The sequence below is a fragment of the Neomonachus schauinslandi genome, chromosome 6 (assembly GCF_002201575.2).
Source record: "Neomonachus schauinslandi chromosome 6, ASM220157v2, whole genome shotgun sequence".
NCBI lineage: Eukaryota > Metazoa > Chordata > Mammalia > Carnivora > Phocidae > Neomonachus > Neomonachus schauinslandi.
The window spans coordinates 52,412,107-52,427,164 of NC_058408.1; the positions used below are offsets into that span (position 1 = coordinate 52,412,107).

The 15,058-nt window shown below is 41.4% G+C and overlaps 1 protein-coding gene across 1 annotated transcript in view; it reads right to left on the minus strand.

The window, feature by feature from the left end:
* The window catches only part of RABGAP1L (RAB GTPase activating protein 1 like), a 776,559-nt gene extending 768,764 nt beyond the window's left edge, over positions 1-7,795 (minus strand). The window contains exon 1 of the mRNA XM_021682815.1: positions 7,589-7,795. The gene's annotated coding sequence lies outside the window, so the exon portion shown is untranslated. The remainder of the gene's footprint in view (positions 1-7,588) is intronic.
* Between the last annotated feature and the right edge of the window lie 7,263 nt (positions 7,796-15,058).

The following is a 15,058-nucleotide window of genomic DNA, read 5'->3' on the forward strand; positions in this document are numbered from 1 at the left end:
AAACCACAGGGTTCTATTTTTTTCTAAAAATAGTATTTGTTATTTGCATCCCCTGTGGTGGAAGTCTCATTTTGAAGTCTGGCAATTTTGCTTACTGCTGGTAATGAGGGCAGAATATGGGTGTATATGTGGGGTAGGGGAAAAGTTGAGAAATCCCTCACTAGTACATGAATGTATCCTACACTTGCCCTTTTAAATGCGCTCCTTTCCTGGAAATTTCGCAAAAAAAAAAAAAAAAAATCCCTTTGGGGATTTGCATTACTTTCATATCTGTCAATATTTCACATGATAACCTTCAAAGAGTCCGACCACTTGTTCTTAATCATTTGCCAGGTAGACTGTATTTTCACCACAAATGTCAACTACTAGTGGGTGGTGTGCATGTGTATACGTACATAATACTCATTTATGTATATGTGTATATCTGTAGAAAATACATAAATTAAAGACATCGATATCACAGTTTGTACCACAAAAAATGACGGTAGAAAATTTGGAAGGATTTTAATAAGCTCTATTTGGGAAGCCTAACACGTCTCACAAAAGACAAAACAGAAAACAAAACAAAAAAACAACAAAAAACAAAAAAAAACCAACACCCTGTGCTGACATGATTAGCTACTCCATTCAACTGGTGTGAGGTATCTGAGGCATGCTGCATCTGAACCCTTATCATACTATTTGGGGCGTGCTATCCTGTGGAGCAGTTCATATGAAACTGCCGAAACCTTCTAAAATGATAGGATGACATACTTTATATATCACAAGCTTAAATAAACGAGGAACACAGTATGGCAACGACATAATTCGTTATTTATTTTAGAACAAAAGCTCATCCCAAAAATTCTTTGTCAACCATCCAGAAGTAGCCCAGCTTTTACCAACCAAGCAGTTATTTACTATAGCAACTTCATCACCAAGATTACCAAAATTTTCCACACGCTTCTAACAGTCTCTGTCTGTGTTGTTACCTGGGCAACACTCTAAAAGGGCTTTTACCTTTACAGAACTGGGAGGTCAAAAAGAAGTAAAGCTTCTTCAAATTAACTGTGCACCATTTTAATTAGAAGCACTAAGTGTGAAATCATCAGAAAACAGAAAACCTTGAGAACTACCACCAATTTGATTAAAAGACACAACTTACTGTCACTAATCTTCATTTCTAGCCACCCAATTCACCTGTGGAACAAGGGAAGCTCCATCCAGGACTTCAAAACATCCTTAGTCATACAGGCTGTCAAATACATAAGCGCTGAAATTCAAGGAACTTCTTTGAGTAGAAAAATAATCTATCAATCCCTCACATCTGGCTGTGGTATGAAATACCCTGCCTTGCTGCCCTAAATTCTGAAAGCTAGGAGGCTCAGCCATGGATCTGTAAAGACTGCCTTTCTGCCAAACCAGATCTGCCTCCAAAAATTAAGATCCAGTCATTTAGAAATCACATTTTAGAAGGCACTTTGAAAATACTTTCAAAACTGCTTCCTCCTCTACTACAACCAATTTGATGCTAGGTCTATTTGGCAAACAAAAAATAATGGTATCTCCTTACAAAGAAAATATTTTCCCTTACTTTCCAACAGTTTTAGGATTGGTAAACTTGAGGTTGCTTCCTTAACACTAATAATTTTTCCCTTCAGCTTTTACACTAAGGATATTCAAGTGCTCTCTGGGTCATATTCTAATCAAAAACATAGCATACAAAACTTCTTTAAGGTTAAAAAGTACTGGGGCGCCTGGGTGGCTCAGTCCTTAGGCTTCTGCCTTCAGCTCAGGTCATGATCCCAGGGTCCTGCTCCTCAGGAATCCTGCTTCTCCCTCTCCCCCTGCTTGTGTTCCCTCTCTCACTGTGTCTCTCTCTGTCAAATAAATAAGTAAAATCTTTAAAAAAAAAAAAAATGTTAAGAAGTACTAGATGACACCAGAGTCAAAAATGAAAGATAAACTGAAAAGCAGAAGGGAAAACTGGCATTCAAGGCTCTTCACCATCTAGTACTAACTCTTTCTTGCTTAGCCTTTTCCCTCTATGCCTTTGATGACCCTGGCCCTAGGCTCAGAAAGGCCTTTCTTTACATACTATTTGTCCTATTCCCACATGTCCAAATCCCACCTGTTCGTCAAAGCATGGTTTTAAATGTCACCTCTTCCCTTATCCTTACAACTAAAAGAAATTGCTCCCTCCTCTCTCTAAACTCTCAGAGTGCCTTATCTTTATTTCTTTACCACACTTACTTTCTGCCATATAGTATCTTTGTTTCCATATTTAATCCCCACATAAACATGAAGGTCTTAGGGTCAAAAATCCATGCCTTATTCAACTCTATTCATAAACTGCTTAATACAATGTCTGGCACATATTAAGCACCTCAACTGAGCTACATGAAAAGCTTTAGTTAGGAGAGAAGTCCACTAGAAACAACTCCAGATTATTAGGATTCTGGAGACCAGCCTTTGTTAATAACTAGCTATATCACCTTGAACTTCAACCTTTTAGAATGTTCATCTGCAAAGTGAAGAGGGTGGACCAAACCAGTTTTTAACTGTAGGCTGTTATCTATCATTAGCTGGCTATAAAATCAACTTAGGGGTCAAAACCCAGCATTTTTTTTTTTTAATGAAATGAAGTGGAATAGAAATATCAATGTGTACGGTAGGCAGTAGTGTGCTGAAAATGTTCAACAACTGGCTATACAAAGGGAAGAAAAAAGCCCTAAACTATACCACTTGCTGATTTCCCTGGTGTAAATACTCTCACACCATAGACAACTTCAAGTTACCAGCATGATGTCACTGAACATGGAGCTAGGTGGGAAGAGGAAGGCACACTGCTTCTGCAAGGCAGTATGATGAGCCAGTTCCAGCAAGGTCCTGAAAAGACAAGTATTGTTTTGCCAAACTTTTCTTTCAACTGCATGCAGGCACAGGAGTGTGGAGGGAGAGGGGATTGAATCAAGGTATAAAATGTGTTTCTTACTGTAAGTCACAGTCAAAACAGTTTAATAAATGTTCAGCTAAACAATCTCCTAGTCTCATGTGTCCTACACAATGCAATAAATCTTATTCTTGGTTACGTATGTAATTTCTTTACCACCACAATTTATTTCTCTTCAAAAATGAGAGTTTCAGAGATGCCTATTAATATCACCAGAAGGCAACTTACAAGGAGTGGAAATTTGGCTTAGGAAGTATCAGAAAATGGCCAAGGTTCTCAGCCTTTGTTCAGCCCCACACACCTGAGGGACATAATTACATCCTACTAGTAGCAGTGGCTCATTTAGCAAAGGGTTGGGGGAGAAGGGGAGAGGAAGAGGAAATGTATAGTATGAAAAAAAGTCCAAGTAACTGTGACATTTGTGCCCATGCCCCCACTCCACTGAGAACTCAGGTACAGAGAAAACCAGTGCTGTAAAAAAGTCAATTTCTTTTTTTTTTTTAAAGATTTTTTATTTATTTATTTGAGAGAGAGAGAGAATGAGAGACAGAGAGTACGAGAGGGAAGAGTGCAGAGGGGAAAGCAGACCCCCCGCCGAGCAGGGAGCCCGATGTGGGACTCGATCCCGGGACTCGATCCCGGGACTCCAGGATCATGACCTGAGCCGAAGGCAGTCGCTTAACCAACTGAGCCACCCAGGCGCCCCAAAAAATAAAATTCTTTTTTTTTTTTTTTTTTTTTTTTTTTTTAAGATTTTATTTATTTATTTGAGAGAGAGAATGAGAGACAGAGAGCACGAGAGGGAAGAGGGCAGAGGGAGAAGCAGACCCCCTGCTGAGCAGGGAGCCCGATGCGGGACTCGATCCCGGGACTCCAGGATCGTGACCTGAGCCGAAGGTAGTCGCTTAACCAACTGAGCCACCCAGGCGCCCCCAAAAAGTAAATTTCTATATCTGATGTTTCCCAGCCAATTTCTCCAGCACAAGCCTGCATCCCCAAACAAGATCTCCATTACTGAGAATTCCCTACTAGAATTAAGTTTCTGCCATGGACTAGAGACATGTACTTGTTGAATTTAGAATAAGCAAGGAAAAAAAAAAAAAAAACCAGCATAGCCAAAGGTTGTTAGACTTGATATTCTGGGAAAATCAGGCTTTTATTGGGGAAAAAAAAACCTTTCTTACTTCTTATTTAAGCTTACTAAACTGAGTAAGGAGAGGGGAAGTTTCTTGAATATATTTTTGGCTGTTCTATGTCTATCACAACAACACAGTCTGTAACCAGATTTTTCATGAGTGTTTATAAAAAACTGTTTTTTCTATTTTTAAAGCTATTTAGAAAACAAGAAGGCTCAGAATTTCAAATAGACTAATAATCGTAGCCCAAATCTAACTCCAAATCAACTAAGTATATGCCTAGAAGTTTCCAATGAAAATCCCCCAAAATTACACCAAAAAGCACCAAAAGATGACAAAAAGGAGTCAGCATGAGCACAAATTTGCTATACTCAAACAATTTTGGCATCCTAGCTGTTGAATGCGTGCAATATGGAAAATAAATACGAAAAGGTAAATGTTGAGATACAAGTTCTGCTAAATTCCATTAACTCTTCCTTATTAGGGGTCCACTGAGGTTCACATACTTATTTACCCAATTTCAAATACCAACCATAAAGTGAAAATTATTTACCACTCTGAAAAGCCACGAGTCAAGTCGAGCAATGTCTTCTTCCATGTTCACAATATTAAACCTCTCCTCTAAAATGTGAGTAGGTTTTACCATAACTCAGACTCAAGTCTGTACTTTCTCTGCCTCTACTATTAGTGTGACAAATGTCATAAGACTATCTCCATAAGAAGTTCCTGAGCTAACTTTGCAGTACCAGAGGCTTGTATAGCCTTGTGCTCCTGGTCATCCTCAGACCCAGTGGCTGAGCCATTTATACAAGGCAAGAGCTACCTACAGGTAGCAACTCATTAAAACTTGTGAGACAGAGCAAAAAAAGAAAAAAAAAAGCTCTGTGACTGAGAATCCTATAGACTACAGTATCTATTTTCTAAACACCCTCTTTCCAGCCATAATCATCCCTACACCTCTTCAAGACAATGGTAGGATGGAATGCAGTCCCAGTTCTACACCCTCAATGCAAGAAATTTTTGCTACTTAGCTACTACCCTCTTCAAAGTTCATCTCTTGAAGTTTGGCTATCTCCCACTCATAATATTTTTTCTTGGCACAACAGAATTCCTTCTTTTAACTACTCCATTAAGAATGGATAAAAGGACTTTTAGCTTTAATGCTGTATCATCTGAGTTCAAATATACAGTAATTGAACAAGTTGAAATCTGGGTTAAAGCAAAGGAAAAAATTTTAATTACAACTTCTTAGAAGTCACAAATTTTACACTGATGAGCAAACATGAAAACTTTTGTTTTATAAGCCTAATAAAATTCTGTCATTCAAAGAAAAACAGCACAATAACTACTAGGGTAAAAAGAAAATTATCTGAATCATGAAACATTAGCAAAGGAACAAAAATTCTCAGAATACCAAAACTATAATATATAAAAGTTCCTATCAAGGGATGCCTGGGTGGCTCAGTCGGTTAAGCGTCTGCCTTCAGCTCAGGTCATGATCCCGGGATCCTGGGATCGAGTCCCGCATCGGGCTCCCTGCTCCGCGGGGAGCCTGCTTCTCCCTCTGCCTCTCTCTCTCTATCTCTCATGAATAAATAAATAAAATCTTTAAAAAAAAAAAAAAAAGTTCCTATCAAATAACAGGCCAAAAACAAAAACAAAACTTCATACATGTATTGTCACACCTTTTTATGCTGGGTGGTGTATTCACATGTCCCAATAGTACTGGGATCTACTACCTTGTTTCCAGCTTTCTAAAATACAGTGTAGGCTATATAATATGTTCACATATAAGCACTGCCCAACTACATCCACTTCTCCCCAGATGACTTATTAATACATCATATCAGAGCACATTTTGAACTGATTTAATATAGACACCAGTCTCTCAGAGTCTCAAGTAACTCACCAAGCTGGTGAGCATTTAAATACAAATGGATGAGGGGTGCCTGGGTGGCTCAGTCGTTAAGCATCTGCCTTCGGCTCAGGTCATGGTCCCAGGGTCCTGGGATTGAGCCCGCATCGGGCTCCCTGCTCATCGGGAAGCCTGCTTCTCCCTCTCCCACTCCCCCTGCTTCTGTTCCCTCTCTCGCTGTGTCTCTCTCTCTCAAATAAATAAATAAAATCTTTAAAAAAAATAAATAAATACAAATGGATGAAACTCATCTGGTCTTTCTTCCTTGCAATTTCATTCAGTTTCCTATGGGACTCTATTGAGATAATGAATCATAGACCAGTTTTGAGCTCTAGCAGCTTGTGGACCAATATTTTCCAAGGACAAAATCCACTTCCAATTTGACCACAAGCAAACTTCATTTTTCTATTTTCTGACATCATAGTACTGGATATTCTACAGAAATCCAGCAGAAGCTAAAGATAAACACTATTATAAGAAAAGTCAGTTTTCATGAAATTGTGTTTTCAGAACTGCAACAAGCAACTACCTACCTCCTACCAAGTACAAGAAATTTTAAATGTATTAAAAATCCCTAAATCTTCCAGTACCAAAAATGCAGGCCTTGAAATCAGTTTCCAGTCAGCGCTGAAATCTCTCAAGCAAAAGTTCTCTTTACCATTAATTAGTGTAATGAGGTTGGCGTTTCTCCTCACTTGCAGGAAACCTTCAACTCTACAAGTGACCACCTACAGTTCGGTACATTTTCTAAGATAATCTTGAGAGGTACACGAAGAATACACAAGTACCTGGACACACTGCCCTGGGATCAGAAACAAATCCTGTCAGTCCAGTCCCCTAGCATCCAGCCACCTTCCGCTGGCCGGTGGCCCCTTTCCACATGCTGACGCACTGCCCAGCCCTGCACCGTTGGCGACCAGTGCAAAGCACTAGCCCCGGCTCAGAAACTTTGACTCAGTTATCAGGACACTATGCACCCACTCCTGGACAGAGGATTTTCGTGGCCAGGCGGTCAACTCCGAAGCGGGGCATTCCTTGCAGGCAGAGATCTGCCCAGGACGCAGCCCATCCCAAACTGCAAAACCACAAGCATCAACAGCAGGAGCGGAGCAAAGTGCCGGGAGGAGGCAGGGGGAACGCGAGGGCGAGACGCGGTCACGAACAGAAGCCTGAGTGTGGGTAAAAAAAAAAAAAAAAAAAAAAAAATCCCCCCGCCACACGCCCCCCGGACGCAGGGCTGCTGAGACCGCGAGCCCGGCAGCAAGCAAGGCGGAGCGGCGGAGGCGGCGGCAATGTCAGGAGGGCACAGCTGGAGGCGAGCACCCAAGTCCCCACCCCGCCCCCAGGTGAGGGGCGCCCCGACTCCGCCCGCCCGCCCGGGCCAGGAAGAGCGACCAGCAGGCAGAGCTGTGGGGTCCAGGAAGCGACCGACAGTCCCGAAACATCCGTGCCCTCCTCCCGGTGGTGCTCTCGCATCCAGTCCTCGGCCCGGCCCCGACATCGACCCTCCCCCGACTCAGCCCCGGCGCCAACACCCCCGGCCCGGCCCGCGGCTCCTAGCCGCCTGACTGCCCGCGGGCCCCTAGGAGGCCGCCCTCGCCTCACCTCCTCACGTCTCCGCAGACAGGGCCGGAACAACTCTGCCGGGCGCCGCGTCCCACCCGCCGCCCCGCGCTCTGCGGCCGGGCCCGTCCCGTTCACTCCGCGGCCGCGGGAGCCCTGGGAGGGCGGAGGGAGCAAGGCGGAGGGAGTGGAGAATGGGGGGGGAGGGGGCAGAGAGGGACCGCCCGGCAGGAAGAGGCGAGGGAGGGGGCGGGCCGAGTAGGAGGTGGGTCGGGAACGCGCCCGTCCGGGCCCCTCGGCGCGGCGTGCGCGCTCCTGAGGGCGGAGGAGCCTTCTCAGCCCTCGGGGGCGGCGCGCACGCGCGTACACGTCCGCGCCTGGCTGTGGTGGGGCTGGGGACAGGGGGGCCCGGGGGCTGGGGGCGGGGCAGTGAAGACCTGACAGAACTCGGGTTGTCAGAGTGGGGACCCGGGAAAGGGCGGGAGACGGTCGCCGTCCCTCAGAACCTTCCGGAGGGGTAACCGAGCCCGTGGGGCCAGCGAGTTCGGGCTCGCTGAGGGGCGTCCCCGAGCCCCGGGTGGGTGGGCTGACGGGCCTGTCCAGCGGTTAGAGAGTTCTTAGATAATTCTAAGTTTGGGGAGATTGTGTTCCTGCTCATAAAGTGGTTTACATATTTTCACTCTTAATGCCCAGCAATCCTCAAGGAAGGCACCTTAAAGAATACTAACTTTTCTCGCCAGTTACTCTTATGTGCCTCTTTCAAGGTGTCTCGTGTGCTTGTCAAGCGCTCCCTTGCTGGTTCGTTCTGTGGGACTCGGGAGATTGAAGAGGGAAAACACCTGCTATGTATTTATATTAAGAAAACTCAAATCATTCTCTCCTTTGGGTTAGTAAATTTGGGAGTACAAATTAATAGAGATAAAATAAACCAACTCTTTTTCCTTTACAAATATTGTATTACTGATCCTTGAACTGTCAGTATCCTCCTTTGTAGATCTTGCAGCCAGAAATGACCTGTAAATTTTCCTCATTTCTATAGTACTTTGTTTCTATAGGTTTGAGGCACCGAATATATTCAACCCTATCTAGGTAAATCTGTGCAATATTTTATCCCCCTAGAGAATCTTTGAGGACCTGCTTCATTCATTTTTATATCTTCCACAATGCCTAGAAAGTACTCCATAAATGTAATTGTATGAATGAATGAATGTAGTGCAGCAAGAGTTAAGTGTATGTCCAATGATTTAAGCTCTAGAATGAATTCTTTAGTTTAAAATTCTCCCTTCTGCCCCACTTCAATTTCCCTGCACTCATTTCCCCAACTAGATCCAAAAACTACCCTGAGAAATACATTTGTCCAAAAGGCCCTCTCACTCTCTCTCTTTTTTTCTTTTTCCTGATTTAAATGATTAGAGATGCTGGGACATATCAAGAGTGTTGAACAATCTTGCGTTTCCCCTATCTTCTGGGCTCCTTCCCTGAAGGTCCTCTAACCTCTGTATTCCAAGAGTCTACCTACCTCTAGGCCTGACTCAATAAATGCCAGAATTTTGATATTTAATAAAATTAGGGTTGGAATAACTCAAATCATCTGTATCTATTAATAATACACCAATAAGTACCTATTCATAATAAGCTGACAAGTAGGTACTGAGTCTCTAAATAAAGTACTAGTAAAGTTACACTGGGCATCATGAGGAAATCAGTAGATGAAAAAGACGTAAGTTTCTACCTTCTGATATCTTCCAACTGGAGAGAAGCTTTTTGACAAAAAGGGCAAACTCTGTCCCATGGCCATATGTTACACCTCTAATCACCAGGGGTCATTGTGTAAAACTGAACTGTCCCTCACAATAGAACTTAGATAAGAGATGTCACAAGAGAACCTAGATAAGAGACGAGTCACAAGAGAACCTAGATAAGAGACAGTGAAGGTGATTCCATACAAACTTATCCTCATCCTCAGGAAAACAATTCTAAGTACATGCCAAAGAGTTAATAACAAAGCATTGTTCATATAATGTGTGCTGCTCACGTCTCTTCCCACAATGACTTCCTTTGCAATAAGCATATGCTAGCAGCCCTAAACCTTCAAAGGACTAAAAGCCCTCACTTTGGCGGAGAGTATAAAATACTCTAGCATGGCTCATAACATGACAGAAACTGGTGGCCTAGGTCCAGATCTAACCCACAAACATGTTTGGTTTGGCCTGTGTGGTGCTTAAACAAATTAGGCAAAGTTAAAAATTAAAACCAGAAGATTTCACATGCATTCTGGCTTCTCTTTAAAAAGCGAAAGGGAGCACTTGGCTGGCTCAGTCGGTTAAGTGTCTGCCTTCATCTGAGGTCATGATCCCAGGGTCCTGAAATGGAGCCCCATGATGTCAGGCTCTCTGCTCAGCTCCCTGCTCTTTAAAAAAGTGAAAGATTAAAAAAAAAAAAAGTGAAAGATTTGGTAACAGTGGACCTCCATTTTCTCATGGTGACAATCGGCCGCCTACAGAGCATTCATTCTCTCCTTTCTCAAAGTTTCTGTATGCCCTATTTTGCCTTACCCTGTTTCCCTCGTGTGGGTCTGCAACTCCCAATTTAAAATTTCATAATACCAAAAACAGGAAACAAGTTACACATTGAACAAAATGGGAGAGTTTAAATCACAGTTATTTAATGAGGTGAAATATTATATTTCTTTTATAATGGGCATTACTGGTTGACTCCCCAGCATGCATTTCTACCCCTCTGCAATTGTGAGGCAGCTAATGATGTGAATAGGAAAAGGCCCAGCTCCAGTCCCAGGTGTGGGCCTTAATTGATGTTCATAACCCGCCTAATCTGGTCTCTACCTAACTCTGTCAGTGTTCAAGGATCTAATGCAGATCTAAATTGGTCCAATCATAAGGGAGGCCAGATCTCAGGTTTATTAGCAGAAGAAATGTGCTCTCTTACTCTGGCTGGTGTGATAGGTGGACGTAAGTCCAGTAGTTACTGTGGCCACTTTGCTACCATGAGGAAAGCCAGCCTGAGGATAAAACTGACACATAATCGAAGAGCTCAAACCCAGGTTGAAGCCTACCCCTTCCTCCAGATTTAATAAGTTCCCTGAGCCAATAAATTTTCTTGACTATTTTAAAAAGTTCAAATTTGGCTTTTTATTGCTTGCAGCCAAAGTTAAGTTTTCCATACACATTACAAAAGAAAAGGCATTATCTGATTCTTCTAAGGATACATTTTCAATGAGATGAATAGGTAACAACCTAGTTGGTAAAACGTAAAGGGTCTTGAAAGGAACCATCCCCCAAAACTCTTTCCCTCACTAGGTTACTTGATGCCCGGGAATCCATCATCACCACACTTTCTTTTTTGTTAACTTTAACTTAAATCCTGTGCCCTCTTTAAATCTACTTTCCCTGAGAAGAGGACTTCATGACTCCAATCAGCAAACCTGTATAAATGAATTTATCATACAGTTTTTCAGTGGTTTTGTTTACTAGTGGAAAGATTAGGAAAGACACCAGGAACCTGAGAGAGCAAAGGTGTCATAGAGGAGGTACAGAAGACAAACTTTTATATTTCAGTTTTATGTAGAGCTGAAATTCAGAGTAATTCAGGCAAATCATACTAAGCCTATATGATAAAGCAAACCTATATTAAAATCACACTTTTAAGACTGAGTAAGAACAAAATCAGTGAATATGTACGGATCAGAAAATTTCCTCAGCAGTGGAGGAGGAAGGCAAAGCCATAAATGTCTCTCTAAAAAAGAATAGTTAATGTACAATTTTTGTAATTTGAAAAGAAATAGAAAGAACACAGCCAAAAACTGTTTTTCCCATGCTTTGTGGCAAGTATCCAACATCCATCTCACCATCAGGGTCCTCTACTTTGGTCTAAGTGATTCTCTTTAATATATAACAAAATCACCCTGGGACTTTATTAGAAAATGCGGACCTCTATGTTCAAACCCTAAGAGATTCAGGGGACCCAGGACTTCTTTTATTTTAACTTCTTTTACAAAAATGTTTAAGATCATAAAAAACTAGAGAGAATGGTATGAGTCTTCAGATGCCAATCACTCAGCTTGAAAAATTATCAACACATGGCCAATCTCCTCTTCCCCACCCCTCATGTGGATTTCACCCATTAATACTTCATTACATAGTTCTAAAAGATAAGAGGTTTTTTTTGCAATCAATAAAATCCAGAATGTGGTAAGCTCTGCAGGACAGACCACCAAATTCCTTCAACAAATAAATTGCATAAACAAAAATGGGAGGAAGTATGTCTTGAACTTGCTTGGATATTTTGTTTTTAACAGCTTCCTAAGGTATAAATGCCATACAATAGATGGCATTTTGTTTGTTTTTTTTACTTATTTATTTCCAATATAGTTAATATAGCGTTATATCAGTTTCAGGTGTACAATATAGTGATTTTAAAACTCCATACGTCACCCAGTGCTAATCACTAGTGCACTCATTAATCCCCATCACCTATTTTACCCATCTCCCCATGCACCTCTCCTCTGGTAGCCATCAGTTTGTTCTCTGTAGTTAAGAATCTGTTTCTTAGGGGGCGCCTGGGTGGCTCAGTTGGTTAAACGACTGCCTTCGGCTCAGGTCATGATCCTGGAGTCCCTGGATCGAGTCCCACATCGGGCTCCCTGCTCGGCAGGGAGTCTGCTTCTCCCTCTGACCCTCCCCCCTCTCATGTGCTTGCTCTCTCTCATTCTCTCTCTCTCAAATAAATAAATAAAATCTTTAAAAAAAAAAAAAAAAAAGAATCTGTTTCTTAGGGGCACCTGGGTGGCTCAGTTGGTTAAGTGACTGTCTTTGGCTCAGGTCATGATGCTGGGGTCCCAGGATCGAGTCCCACATTGGGCTCCCTGCTAAGTAGGGAGTCTGCTTCTCCCTCTGACCCTCTCCCCCCTCATTCTCTCTCTCTCTCTCAAATAAATAAATAAAATTAAAAAAAAAAAACTTTCTTGGTTTGCCTCTCTCTCTTTTCGTCCTTTGCTCATTTGTTTTGTTTCTTAAATTCCACATATGAGTGAAATCATATGGTATTTGTCTTTCTCTGACTGACTTATTTCACCTAGCATAATACTCTCTAGCTCATGTCGTTGCATAATGGCAAGATTTTATTCTTTTTGATGGTTCAGTAATACTCCATTGTGTGTGTGTGTGTGTGTGTGTGTATACATCTTTTTTATCCATTCATCAGTTGATGGACATTTGGACTCTCTCCATAGTTTGGCTATTGTTGATAATGCTGCTGTAAACATCAGGGTGCATGTACCCCTTCAAATCTGTATTTTTTTTTATCCTTTGGGTAAATACCTAGTAGTGCAATTGCTGGATTGTAGGGTAGTTCTATTTTAACTTTTTGAGGAAACGCCATACTGTTTTCCAGAGTGGCTGCACCAGTTTGCATTCCCGCCAACAGTGCAAGAGGGTTCCCCTTTCTCTGCATCCTCGCCAGAGAACACAGGTAGTAATGTTGTTTCCTGTGTTCTTAATTTTAGCCATTCTGACAGGTGTGAGGTGATCTCTCATCATGGTTTTGATTTGAATTTCCCTTATGATGAGTGATGTTGAGCATCTTTTCATGTGTCTGTTGGCCATCTGGATGTCTTCTTTGGAGAAATGTCTGTTCATGTCTTCTGCCCATTTTTAAATTGGACTATTTGTTTTTTGGGTCTTGAGTTGTATAAATTCTTTATATATTTTGGATACCAACTCTTCATCAAATATGTCATTTGCAAATTTCTCCCATTCAATAGGTTGCCTTTTAGTTTTGTTGATCATTTCCTTCACTGTGCAGAAGCTTTTTATTTTGATATAGTCCCAAAGTTTATTTTTGCTCTTGTTTCCCTTGCCTCCAGAGACATATCTAGAAAAATGTTGCTGTGGCCGATGTCAGAGAGGTTACTGCCTATGTTCTCCTCTAGGATTTTTATGGTTTCAGGTCTCACATTTAGGTCTTTAATCCATGTTGAATTTATTTTTGTGTATGGTGTAAAAAAGGGGAAAAGATACATTCTTTTGAATGTATCTGACCAGTTTCTGCACATATTTAATGTATTCAATTTGGCAAGTTTTGAGATGTGTATATACCTATGAAACCATTACAACAATCAAAATAATGAACATATCCCTTTCCCAAAAAAGTTTCCTTATGCCTCTCTGCAATTTCTCTCTCCTACACCCTCTCCCATCCTCACGTAACCACTGATCTGCTGTCAGTATAGATTGGTTTGCATTTTCTAGAGTTTTCTATCAATGGAATCATACACTATGTATTCTGTTTTGTGTTGCTTCTTTCACCTGGCACACTTATTTTGAGATTCATCCATGTTGTTGCATGCATCAGTAGTCACTGTTTTTTAGTCTTACAGTCTCATAGCATGTTCCCCATTCTTATTGGGCTTCAGTATGTACTTGGTGTCATCTCCCCTTCATGCTCTGTTTTTCTATTTTCCTTTTTCTAGAACTTGGGAATTTCCCTTATCTTGCTTTCAAAATATTGAAACTGGTAATATATATCTTTTTCAATTTTTTAGATTATTATCTAGCATTCTAGATTTGATTACTTTTTTTAACAATGTAAAAAAATGGTCAGGGCGCCTGGGTGGCTCAGTTGTTAAGCATCTGCCTTCAGCTTCAGGTCACGATCCCAGAGTCCTGGGATCGAGTCCCACATCAGGCTCCCTGCTGGGCAGGAAGCCTGCTTCTCCCTCTCCCACTCCCCCTGCTTGTGTTCCTGCTCTCGCTATCTCTCTCTCTGTCAAATAAATAAATAAAATCTTTAAAAAAAAATGGTTAAAAAGTTACTCATTTTTAACAATGTAAAGAAACTACTGAAAAGGAACTCTATGTTTTAACAATGGAAAGAAAGTATATAGTCAAAGAGGGAGCCTGACTCTGTGTTGATGTTGTGTCAGCCATTTTAACAGAGTTCTTGTTCCCTGATGCATTCCCCACCCCAGCACACAAACAGAGCTTTGGCAGTGACCCGAGGTCCCCTTGAAGTACTTGCCACAGACCTAGAATTTAGATTTTGGACATATCAGAAATATTCCTTAAATACATATGTTTTGCAGAGAAGCAACTTCAAAAATTACAAATAACTTGCATGGTAAAGGGAGGAAAATTACCACTTTCCTCTTCTGAGTCAAGAGAAATCCATGCCCTATCCACAACCTCCCACCCTTCCCCCCAAGACATTTTTTAGTCCCTTTTCCCTATGCCACATACAAAATAAGCTGCAAATTTGGAAAAAGAAAAAAAAAAGTTTATGTCTAAGTTCTATTGGAGTCTACCTAACCTAAAAATAAAGGAGAATTATTAAATGAAAATCATTGTTGCTTTAGAATGTATTGAAAGATACCTAACACTTCTCCAATTTCAGAAAGATTCTTACTGCTCTTTAATTCTTTGATTTAATGACAATAACAATTTCTTGTGGAAGATCATTAGTTTATAATGTTTATACCTACCTACAATTTCAAACTCT